Source organism: Lethenteron reissneri, chromosome 34, assembly GCF_015708825.2.
Source record: "Lethenteron reissneri isolate LAM-NWPU_2019-01 chromosome 34, ASM1570882v1, whole genome shotgun sequence".
In the NCBI taxonomy this organism is placed as follows: Eukaryota; Metazoa; Chordata; class Hyperoartia; order Petromyzontiformes; family Petromyzontidae; genus Lethenteron; species Lethenteron reissneri.
The window spans coordinates 11,571,530-11,583,440 of NC_083812.1; the positions used below are offsets into that span (position 1 = coordinate 11,571,530).

The window sequence follows — 11,911 nt, forward strand, 5'->3', positions numbered from 1 at the left end:
GCAGTCACGAAAGCTTCAAATCTAGAAGAAAAAAAATGGTACTTGTTTTATAGACCCAAAGAAGGACGATGAGCTGAGTTTACCCCTAAACCGCATCGTACCAAAAATCTATATAATCACCGTCTATGTTCAGCTGTGGGTGCCCCAGATCTCTCTCGCAAAAAAAAAAAAATAGCCGATCCGCGTGAGCCTCTCACGCGGTTAAATAAAGGCGAGCGAGTTGAACGCAATCGACAGCGGTGGTCAGGGCGGATGCAGCACTGGCGAGGAAGACGCCCGGCTGTTAATTTCCCACGCGTCTCATCGCCATTACCCACAGCCCAGGGTCTCCTCGGCAGCGATCTCCCTGCGAGCGTGGTGATTGCACGACCCATCGCTAACAAAAGTATAAGTGGGACACGAGAAGAAATCAACCGGCTCAGGGGGCTCATAATGGCCTGGTCAGAGACGTTGAGCAAGTGCCGCTGAAAAGCTGGGTTCATGATCCTGGGCTTTAGTTTCTTTAGAACTGCTTCTTGTGTTTAGTTTGTTGTGCTTTCCCCACACCTTCGATTAGCATGGTTGGCTATGTGCTGTGCGAAAGAAGTTCAACATACGTAAAAGTATAAAGTTTCAGCCACCCCAACTTAAACTGGGTTCTCCGGTGGTCTCAGTCCAGCTACAAATGATCGCAGAAAATGTTCATCATTTAAATTTGGGTTTTCACATCATAGAGATGCGTCCGGCTGTCAGGGTTAACGTTCGCACGTGTACTGGTTGATTGGCATGCAGGGCACTAGCGGGGGCAATGCAGTGCATCGTGGAGAGCCGCACTGAAATGACCCAGAAGTAGTTCTGCGGTGTCACGTTCCGGGGCCATTTCCTGACCTGCCACAAGCCTCTGCTGGCTGTAGAAGCTTCGGAACGGTAATTTGTTCAACTGATAACATCAGGCATATTTGAGAACACGAGCGAAATTATGTATTTACACTTTAGGGGAAAGTATTGCGGGGATTTTCAAATTACATGAGAACGCATCTTCACCATCAGCGCCACCATTCTTTTTGTTTTGAAAACCACAGCCGTGACGTCACGTGTGATGTCGTTTCCTGTGACGCCATACATTCTGATAAATGATCCGGATCATCGATAACATTCGGACTGATCTGAGGATCGGGAACACGTTTGACGCACCCAAGCATGTGGCTGGGTCACGCCGTGGCAGAATGATCGGCTCACAGTCGTATTTACTCCACGAGTGTGACGCACGCACCGATACACACTGACACACACTAACAAACAAAAAAGGATCCGCACCCCCCCCCCCCCTCCCTACTGCTTTAGCGGACTATTGGGGCAATAACTGTGAACAAGTGCCCATGAAGGCCAGGTGCTCGCTAACAGCACTTGCCCCTACAGTCTGTTAAGGCTATATGGGGGATCTTTATCTTTATGAAGGCCAACACAGCACAACACAAGTGGGTGGGCGACGAGCATCACGCCTGGCCGGCTTCGTCTCCCTCGTGGCGATGTTGACGCAGCACGCCAGGCACTCATTCAAGTCCGAGTCGACCTCGGGGAGGGCGGCCCAGCACCGGATCCAGACACCTCCTTCGCCGACGTCGGCCGCGTGAGCGGGAATCGAAACTCGGGGGTCGCGCGCTGAGCTCAACCGCGGCGGCCGCCGCCTCTTCCCGCGACGCAAGCGACGAGCAAAGACGCGTCGCTCCGACTGCCGCGGCCGACTACGTGCGGTGGCGTGAGAGGTCCTAGTAGGTGCACGCGCGACCGCATCGCCGACCCGCGCGCTTTCAATTTGTGGCCCACGCCGGAGCGGCCGGGCGGCCGTTCGGGACGCGCCGGGGGCGGCGCGCCGCGCCTCGCTTTGACTAATGCTGCCTCTGTGACTTTTGCCTCTTTCCCCGAGGCGTTTTATGTCTCTCATCTGTCACCAATTTGTAGCGCGTTGCGAGCCCTGCTTAAAGCGGCGGGCCCGGGGTGAGTTATGGTGTAATTAGCGTCGAAAAGTGGCGGCCAACAGGCGCGGGGCTCCTGCGACCTCTGACCTCCCCGCGCAGGGATTAGACCTGGAGAGATGAGGCAGCTGAGGATGTGGACGGCGTGGGGGGGGGTGAGATAGAGTTGTTGGGATCGGTAGAAGCAGGATAGGGGGGGGGGGGGGGTCAGGCTGGTGGATGAAGAGAGAGGGGGAAAAAAACACTGATGAAACTGGATGCACGCGTGTATGTTGAACTTCTTTCACGCCCTACATAGCCAACCGTGCTGATCGGAAGTGCTGGGGGGAGGACAGGGGACGAGGAAAGGAAAGAGTGGAAAGAGAAGAGCCGGGTCGGTCGGTAGATGGATCGGTGAATACACGGAGACAGATGGAGAGACGGGCTGATGGGCAGATGAAGACTTGAAGATTGACAGACAGATTTACAGACAGCGGAGGATCAACATCAATGAACCGACTCACAGACAAGCATCGAGGCGAATGAACAGACAGCAAGACAACCAGAGAGAGGGTGGGACATGCAAATGGATGACAACCACATTGCAAAGTCGTTTACACATGTGGTGAGATGTAAGAATAGGCTTTCATCATTGTGATAATGGGGGGGAAAAAAAGTCCCATAAATGGTGAGATTTTGCTTTTGAAAATTACAACCATTCTCATAATCAGCGATTATCCTGCATCTGAATACTGTCATTATTATTATTACAATTTTGCTGTCTATTTACATCTCTCTAACCCATTTACCTGCTGCCCATCCACCTACCTACACACACAGCAAGCACGTGGTCACGTGCAGATCGCAGGCACGGTGACGTTGACGGTGGCACGGGGATCGCATTCACGGCTGAAATCAGCGGCGAGTGATGTCCCAACCGATCCTGGGTTGGGACGTCAGCAGCGCGGAGACAAAGGCGATTAAGGTATAGTAGCCGCCCACCTCCTCATGCGGTGTGCTATGTGCCAGTGATGGCTCTTGCCTCTACATTCGCTTCAAGGATCCATGAGGACACTTTGTCGGTTGTATTTGCTTTACACATGGCTGCAAGTGCATGCAAGTGGAAGTGCACAAGTGTGGAGAGTATGAAAAGTAAGAATAGGGTTTACCCTTTCTGGCAATAAAACAGAATCAGCACACATATATGTGCTTAATGCAGACACGATTCCTTGCAAAAGGTTTCTATTGTGGTGTTTGAACATCTTACTTGCTGTTCTATTGCCAGAAAGTGTAAAACCTATTCCTTTTTTTCATACTTTGATACTGGTAACATAAGGTCCCATGATATGTGTGTGCAGAGTGTTTGTGTTGTGCGTGTGTACGAGTGTGTGGGTCTGTATATGCGTATTTCTGCAGAAGTGTGCATGTGTGTGTGTCTTTGCACGTGTGTGTATAGTGCACGGTAGTGCAACAGTTAGTGCAGCGGTTAGCGCGCTGCGCTACGAACCCGGCGACCGAGTTCAATTCCCGCTCATGGCCAACACCGGTGACGATTATCTGAACTGGTCCTGGGCGGTCCCTGGGTCGACTCAGCCTGAAATGAGTACCCGGTGCGATATGTAAACATCGCCACTAGGGAGACAAAGGCGGCCGGGCGTGGTGTTGGCCACCCACCCCTCGTGCGCCTTCATAGGTGCTCGCTAATAACATTTGCCCCTACAGTCTGTTAAGGCTACACGGGTATCTTTGTCTGTGCATGTGCGTGCGGTTGAGTAGTGAGCGAGCCGGCGTGAGAGAGAGGGAGTGCAATAAGCAGGGGAGAGAGAGAGAGAGAACGTGTGATGGGGGGGGGGGCAGCTAAAGCAGAAGAACATGACATTACGCTGAGCTTCGACTTAAAACTTTCGTGACTGCAGGAATTCATATTCTTGGTCGCTTTCGGTAAAGTCACGTGGATAGCAAATGCAAATAAAATGGAATAAAAATTAAAACTAATACAAAATAAATTTAAAATGAAAGAAAAAAAAACCACACGACGTTTCGATTGCAACACGACCGCTTGTGTTGCGATCGAAACGTCGTGGGGTTTTTTGTTGTTGCTTTTATTTTTATCATTTTTTATTTTTATTTTCTATCTACGTGACTTTACCGAAAGAAGCAAGGACATTACGCCGAGCCGCGCGATGCCAGTCACGTGGGAATGTCCCAGAGTGGCGAGAGCGAGTCTCGAGTCTCAATTGTGTGTGCGCACGTGGCGCTGGCTCGGGAGCCGGACTGACCGGGCTGACGCGACCACCGCTGCGTTCGTGGCGTTCGTGGCGCACGCGGCTTCTTTACTCGGCGCCGCACAGGGAAACAAATGCGGTGTTCCCTCGCCATTCGCGGCGGGGAACACGATTTCAGAGATGTTCGCGAATGGCAAATTTCGCGGTTAATGATATTGGCGTACGAAAACCTTTCTTCTTGACGAATTATCGGAAATGAATACGTAAGAGCTGTATAGCTCAGTGGGCCTTAGCTGGTAAAATAAATGAATCGTAAAAAGTTGAGTTGCAGATGTATATCGCTTTATCGTAACAAGCACTCAACGCAAATTTTAATAAAAGACAAAAATGACATGATAACAAAAACCTAGAAAATTACGAGTGATTGTCATCTGTCTACAAACTGGACATGGAGTAATCTGAGATGACGGGTACCTGCATCTGTTATCAGAGACACGGTCACGTGACTCCCGAACACCGCAGGCCTCGCGTCAATAATCTCGCGTCACTGGCTGGTGTTGCCGAGTCGTTGGCCAGAGATTTGCATTCTTTTGGTTTCGATAATATTTTTCATTCATATATATTCTATTTTGGACAATGTTATTCTATAGTGGACAATTATTGTTTTTTTTTACATTTACCCAGAATTATTTTCCAAAAGGGGTTCACCTTGATTTTATCTCAAGCTTTGATGATGACAATGATGATGACTCAAATGACAAAGAACGTAAGCATTGATCCAGAACACGACAGTTGAAGTTTGACTTGCAAGAGAGACACACACACTCTGCACTTTGACTAACGCCGATTCAAAACAAGTTTTTTGTTCCTTATTGAAAAAAAAACTAAGCCCAGCTGATGGGGCCGGATGTGTTTCATTCTGCTTACCACGGTAGGAAATCTTAGACCAGGATGTTACTGGGCTCCCAATTCACTTTTTTGTGGAAATTTAAAGGCATTTAAATTGACATGATGTATAGAAACGTATACATGTTTCAAAAAGCGAACTTCGAATCGCAATATAATATATAGTCCTTTCTAGTTTGTTGAAGAGTTGTACATTATGTCGCACAAATCCAACTTTCTGTGGACTGACGTATAGGCAGATGTGTGAAACGATCGGATATCAGAACATCTCTAGAAGATCACCGCTACCCGATCGTGCACAAACACTGCACCGGTGTCAGCAGTCAATCGGTCGGGTCGGATATGCGAAGATTCGGATATGCGACGATGTACTTACAGGCGAGGACACAGTGGGTAGGTTTGAAGTTAAAACCGTGGCCGTGCGGGATAGATTCCGTCAAACAAGACGCATCTGCCATCACGACGCCAGCCCCGTAAGTCACGCCGCAAGAGGTCACCGGTGGCTGTTGAAGACAAACAACTCCACCCTGGAGAATGACGAGTGACCTCCCTCCCTCCCTCCCCTCCCCTCCCTCCCTCCACTCATGCAAATGTATATTTCATTCAACTCAATCGAGTCATTGTTCACCTCCTTAATTTCGTAATGGCACGCGGTGACCACGGCGCAAAGAGGCAAATATCTGGAGCGACACCACGTGTCTCACCTGGCGAGCCAGCAGGGTGGGAGGGGAGGGTGCAGAGTGGGCGGGGGGGGCATCCGGCCGCCCACGTGACACGTGCCCCAGCACGCGTCGCCCGCACACCGCTCGGTTCTCATTGGTCCACTCAGACAGGCGAGCGGGGCGGAGCGGGGGGGGGTCGATGGATCACGTCGAGATGGAGCCGTGATGCGCGCGAGTCGGCGCTCACCTTGCGGGGCCAAGGAGGCGGCGTCTCCGTGAGCTAGAACAGCAAGTAGGTTACGCAGACACCTGTGCAGGTGTGCGGGTGTTATTCCATCATCAGCATGGGTATTCATTCATTCTCAGGGCGGTCTCCTGTACTGAGTGTTGAGATAATGGAGGGGTGGGGGGGGGCTGCTCTGGTTAAGTTGCAGATGCGGTGGTCTCGGTGAAAATCCAGAGGCGAAACGACTCCCTGGCACCGCTCGATCGAGCAGGGAGACAATTTGCCACCCACTGGCGACCGTCGTATAAAAATTCCACGTTCCTATGGCAGGGGCCAGCCTTTCGTCAGGGTAGCTACCAGCGACTTCCCAAGGGATGCATTTGTCAACAACGATGTTTTGTGTGTGATCACAGTACACTTTGGAATGTAGCTCAAAGAAAGTTCGGAAAAAAGCTTATCAAGACAATATCGCAGTCGGAGCACATCGATACGCCTTTCATTTTTGTAAAAACGACTTAAAATGCGATCGCATTTTGATGCCATACGCATGAAAGCTGCGTCGATGCCGATGACCAGAATCAGCCCGATAATCTACTGGACATCTGTAAAAACGAGTGGACATCTGTGAAAAAGAGCTTCATGGCTCATCGGATTCCCCCAGTATAAATACACCTTCTGATTGTAACCCAGCGCGAGCCAGGGTTCTAACGCACGCCCACACAGCGGCCGGACGAAGTGGCCGGCGGGGCCGTGAACGCGCGGCACGCGTGAACGCGCGGCACCGCTGGGCTGACGCGCACGCCGCCTCTCCCCCTGGCGAGGCCACATCAGGCAAGAGAAATTCTGCTGACAAAAAAAAACCCAGCGACACACACTAAAAAAAAAACACAACACGGCCATTCTGGGACAGATTAACCACTAATTCGCTTGTCACTCAGCTTTCCAAGCTCCCTCCCTCCTCCCCCCCCCCCCCAGAAGAGGGATAGATGAATGAATAGAGAAAATAAATAGGGGCCATATCCACGTAAGCATACAAATAAATAAATAACGGCGAATGAAATATGGGGCGGAGACTTGGCTTGGCTTGGAGCCGGGCCAGGAGCGCTGTCCCATGGAGCCGAGTGTCGACACCGCCGAGGCCAAATTGAAATTTCATTAAAGCCCTAACTCAAGCTCAGACGCCGCAAATGTAGGACACTCGATGCAGGTGGGGGGCGGGACGGGGGGGGGGCATCAATTCGAGTCGGCGTCCTTTATTTAACCAGGTGAGAGAGGCCCAGGTGAGATCCATGATCTCTTTCGCGACAGACGGCTGACTTTCTGGCAAGATGAATACCACCTTTGTGGGAAGCCGACAGTCCTTACCCCTCTCCCCCCCCCCCCCCATAGACTGGTCCCCAGCATGTGAATGTGGAATTTCCGCTCGTGGGAGGGTGCGCGCACTCTTGACGTGCGCGGTATGACGCGAGCGGCGGGGTGGCGTTTGATTCTTGGGCTACGACATTCGGACGCGGGGCGTTCCTCTTCCGAGTGATGCCGTGGGATGTTTGACGTTCCGTTTATCAGACGGCTCACGTCGGCATTCACAGGCAAAGACGCGTGGATTTGTGTACAATGCTTCTTTTGTTCCGTCCACCTTTTAAATGCAGCGATTGTGCATATGCATAGACGCAGACAAAGATCCCCCGTATAGCCTTAACATACTTTTGGGGGCAAGTGCTGTTCGCGATCCGCACCTATGAAGGCCGGCACGGCACACGAGGGGTTGGGTGGCCAGCACCACGCGAGGTCGTTTTTGTCTCCCCTTTGCTGATGTTTTACAAACCACACCAGTTACTCATTTGAAGCTGAGTCAACCTAGAACCGGTTCAGACATTCGTCACTGATGCTGGCCGTGAGCGAGAATCGAACTCGGGTCGCTGGGTTTGAAGTACACTGTGCTAATCACCACACTACCAGTCCCCACACTAAAATACACAGGCAAACAAAAACACAGAGACACACGCAACTACATACACAGACGTTGGCTAGGTTACTCTGCATTGAAAGGCCAAGTCAATTTGTCTCCTTGCTCAAAGGGGCATTAGGAAGTGTTTATCTTAAACCAGGGGAGGAAATGCCACATTACTATGATGGGGGTCAGGATCTTCATAATAAAACCACCAAATTGCACTCAAATTATCAATACCGGGTTGATGATGCTGATAATGATGATCGGATGAGTCAGCCAAGGTTTGGATTTGAACTTGCAATGCCTAAAAGACGTAGTTCAACCAATGGTCTATACATACACGCACACACTTGACTGTGAACCAAACACACACAACACACACAAACACACACAAACACGCACACACACAAACACACACACACAAACACGCACTTAGGGGGCATCCATTGAGTAGGTACGTAAAAATCTGTCAAAACTTGACCCTTCCCCCACTCCCTGTACGCACGCGGACTTTTAACACCCCCCCCCCCCACCTGCGTACGTACGCTGGGCGCACCCCCGCCCCCGAATCCTATAGAACGGCCGATATGTAATCCACGCAGAAACGATCAAGGATGTATAATAATATTAACGTGTTTAAGCAAACAGATAGTCCACCGCCGGACTATCTAACTCCTTTGAAGGCCAACGTAGACACCTTATTATCGAGGCTTCACCCCCCCTATCCCCCCCCCCCGTTCCCTATGTGTACGTACATTGTCAGTAGACCCCCCCATACGCAAGCGAACGCGTTTGGGTTAACCCCCCTCCCCCTCCATGCGTACGTACTAAATGTATGGCCCCTTACATGTATGAAATGTCCCCGGGTTTTCAAAGTGTGATGTTTTTTTGTTCTTTTATGGCAGCGCATTTTCCTGCAGTGAAACTTTATTCAATTTTGCAGCGATTGCAGAAAGAATGGAGGAGAGAAGAAAAAAACATCCTGGAAAAAATGCAACTCGAAATGAAAACTGCCAAGAAACTGCTTTTGACTCAAAAACAGTTCCGACGTTTAAGGAACCATGACCGCACATGTTTACCATTTCACAATCACACGCTCATCATTTTATCTTCAGTAGCCAATTCCTGTTCTGCTAATGTAGCGGTCCTAATTAGGCGGCATTATTGTATGGGTTTTGTAAATTGACCACAGACGTTCATGACAATGTTAATTTATTTTCTGCTTTTTTAAGTCAAATATAATTACACGCAAATATGCATCCAGGTAGGCGGGCAGGTTGGCAGCGTGGTGGTCACGCTCGCAACCTCACAACAAGAAGGGAACTGGGTTAGATTCCTGATTCGGGCGCCTTTGTACAATTTGCTACGTACGGTGCAAAAGAAGTTCAACATAGAAAAACGTTCTCCTCCTACTCTGCATGGGTGTCTTCTGTATTCTCCAGTTTCCTCCCATATCCCCCCAAAAAAACTATATATAAATATATAATAGTGACTGGTATTGGCCAAACATGCTGATACAATTATCTGCCAATGATATAATTGGGATAATGCGTAGCATCATCACCGCCTGCCGCAGCGACTATTTGTGCAATACTTCTAAAGGACTCCTGCTGTACTCGTTCTCTGCAGTGTCGATGTTTTTCTGTCTTTGTCTTTTTAGTGTTTTTTTGTGTTTTTTCATCTTTGTGGAATTACTCCGTGTAACAAATAGACTTAAACTTATTACGGAAACATGGCAGAACCCTCCTGAAAAAGATGATTGTGGTTATTATAAAATTATCAACTCCCATTAGCAGGGGTCAATAAAACTAGTACCACTATGTCGACTGATTCCTGACATAGGAAGATGGAACTTCCACCACGAGGTCAAGACTGACACGTAAAAATATTCTGAAAAAATCTAATTTATTAAAAATAGTTATATGGTTTATGAAATACATTTTCATAGAAATCATTCAGATTTTTTTTTTTTTAAACTATTCGCATTTTGATCTTCTGGCCGTTACGGGCTACATAGTTTGCATGCATTTATTGCAACAGTATCAAAATTGCACCTTCGTTCACTCAAGACGCATCGTGTGCATCCCCATCCCTCGCTTGCAAATGACATGAAGTGCCTCCAACAAATCACACATTTGGCCAAATATTTCTTTGAATCACTTTTTTGGCACGCAAAAAAAAAACGCTCGATTAATGTCCTCCACGATGCAGAAAGGGGAACGCTCCGTTGGCAGTGCTGTGCGTCGCAGTGACCTCGACAGCACGGGAAGGGGTTTCACGCGATTTAAATATCCCAATCCTGTCTCCGTAGCCTCAGCCTTCTGAGTGCGCCTTCACCCAAAGCTCAATTTGTACCCCCGAGTAACACAGAGTTCAGCGCAGAAACGTTTCGGCTGTTGGAATGCCCCACGTCGGTAATGGGAAATCTGATAAGGTTCAGCGAGCCCCCCCCCCCCCCCCCCCATTGCCCAATAAGGAGTGAGATTGCCCCTGTGAGCAGTGCGGCTCCTGGGAACTGCCCCGCCTGAGCAGCGGGGGTTAGAGGTCACGCTGCACCCTCTCACCTCCGACCTGGCTTTTCTCTCTCGATTTTGCGGCGTTGCGACCCCGGCGAGAGGAGCTGCGATGCGGCGTTACGATAAACCCCGTCCAGAGGGGGGGGGGGATGGGGGGGGCACCCACGGGGCTCGCGCAACCCACTCCCTCCCCCCTTTCTGCGGGGAAAAAAAACTTGCCACTGATTTACTCCAACAAGCTCTGCGCAGCAGCAGCAGCAGCCTCGCACAGATCACTGCGATCGTCATCGTCGGCCAAGATCGATCCACTGCTGGATGAAGGCCTCCCCAAGGCGCCGCAGCTTCTCACGGTCCTGTGGTGTTATCATCCACCAAGCTATTAAATTGTTTTCTTTATTAAACTTTTAAAATTGTATTTTACCATCTTCTTGGTTCTTTCGGTAAAGTTACGTAGAAGGGAAGTAATAAAATAATAAAAATAAAACATAATAAAATAATTCTCACGACGTTTCGGCCGCAACGCAAGCAGCCGTCCTCAGGTGAAGACCAGGTCTGTCGGGGAGACAGCGTCTGAATGTATTTTACCAGTTAAAGCCCACTGAGCTTTACAGATCTTTCTTCAGAAGCGACGTGGCCACAAACGACAGCCCAACGAAGTGGCTTATCACGTGGAAAATTACAGCAGCCAAATACCCAAAACGCATGATTCTTAATGTGGAGGTAAAAACCGGACGACCTGGGGAAAAATCCACGCGACCACGGGAAGAGAGAGAGAGACACACAAACTCCAAATATACAGGCGTCAGGGTCTGGTTCTCACCCACGACCTCCTTCATACCAGGCGAGGGAGTTAACACCTCACTACCACGGCGCCCCCTCAAGCACCAGTATTTGAACTGATTGCAGGTTATAATGATAATAAGAATAAATATTAATTTACCGTAGTGCTTTTGGTGTTCGTGCCATTCTTATGGTGCGAGGCTATCGTGATGGCAGTCACTGCATCGCGCGCTTTCAGATGCGCTTCGGCGGCCGTCTGGAACGCTCTTCCTTCCAATATTAGAAAGCCACTAGATCAATGCACTTTTAAATCGAGATTGAAAACTAATTTCTTTAGAAATGCTTTTTGTGTTTAGTTTGTTGTCCTTCCCTCGCACCTCCAATTCGCACAGTTGGCTACGTACGGCGCGAAAGAAGTTCAACATACGTACGTACAAACATACAAGGCTCCGTGCTTCAAGAACGGTACAGCCTCCCACTGGTTGTACCCAACAAAGTAATTGGTTACCAGCAAGTGCAGCAACCCCGCTTTTCTACAATGTGGCACCGGGCGACACAATGACTCCAAGTGCTCACCATCAGGAGGTTGCAAGTTCATTCCCCGATTGGGGCTGGTCAGTTTAACCCATCATCATCAACACCCACCATTATAATTTTTTACATGATTCTAAAATAGGTACTATCCCGTGGAATTTCAAGAGTAGTTTTTCA

At 49.4% G+C, this 11,911-nt stretch overlaps 1 long non-coding RNA gene across 2 annotated transcripts; it reads left to right on the top strand.

The window, feature by feature from the left end:
- Positions 1-1,419: 1,419 nt before the first annotated feature.
- Positions 1,420-10,305, top strand: LOC133350666 (uncharacterized). Of its 2 annotated transcripts, none has more exons than XR_009756098.1 (3): positions 1,420-1,751; positions 2,775-2,919; positions 8,848-10,305. It is a non-coding gene; the product is annotated as an uncharacterized LOC133350666 (long non-coding RNA). The 2 variants fall into 2 exon arrangements; XR_009756099.1 differs by lacking the exon at positions 8,848-10,305 and adding an exon at positions 6,644-6,777.
- The last annotated feature ends 1,606 nt before the right edge of the window (positions 10,306-11,911 follow it).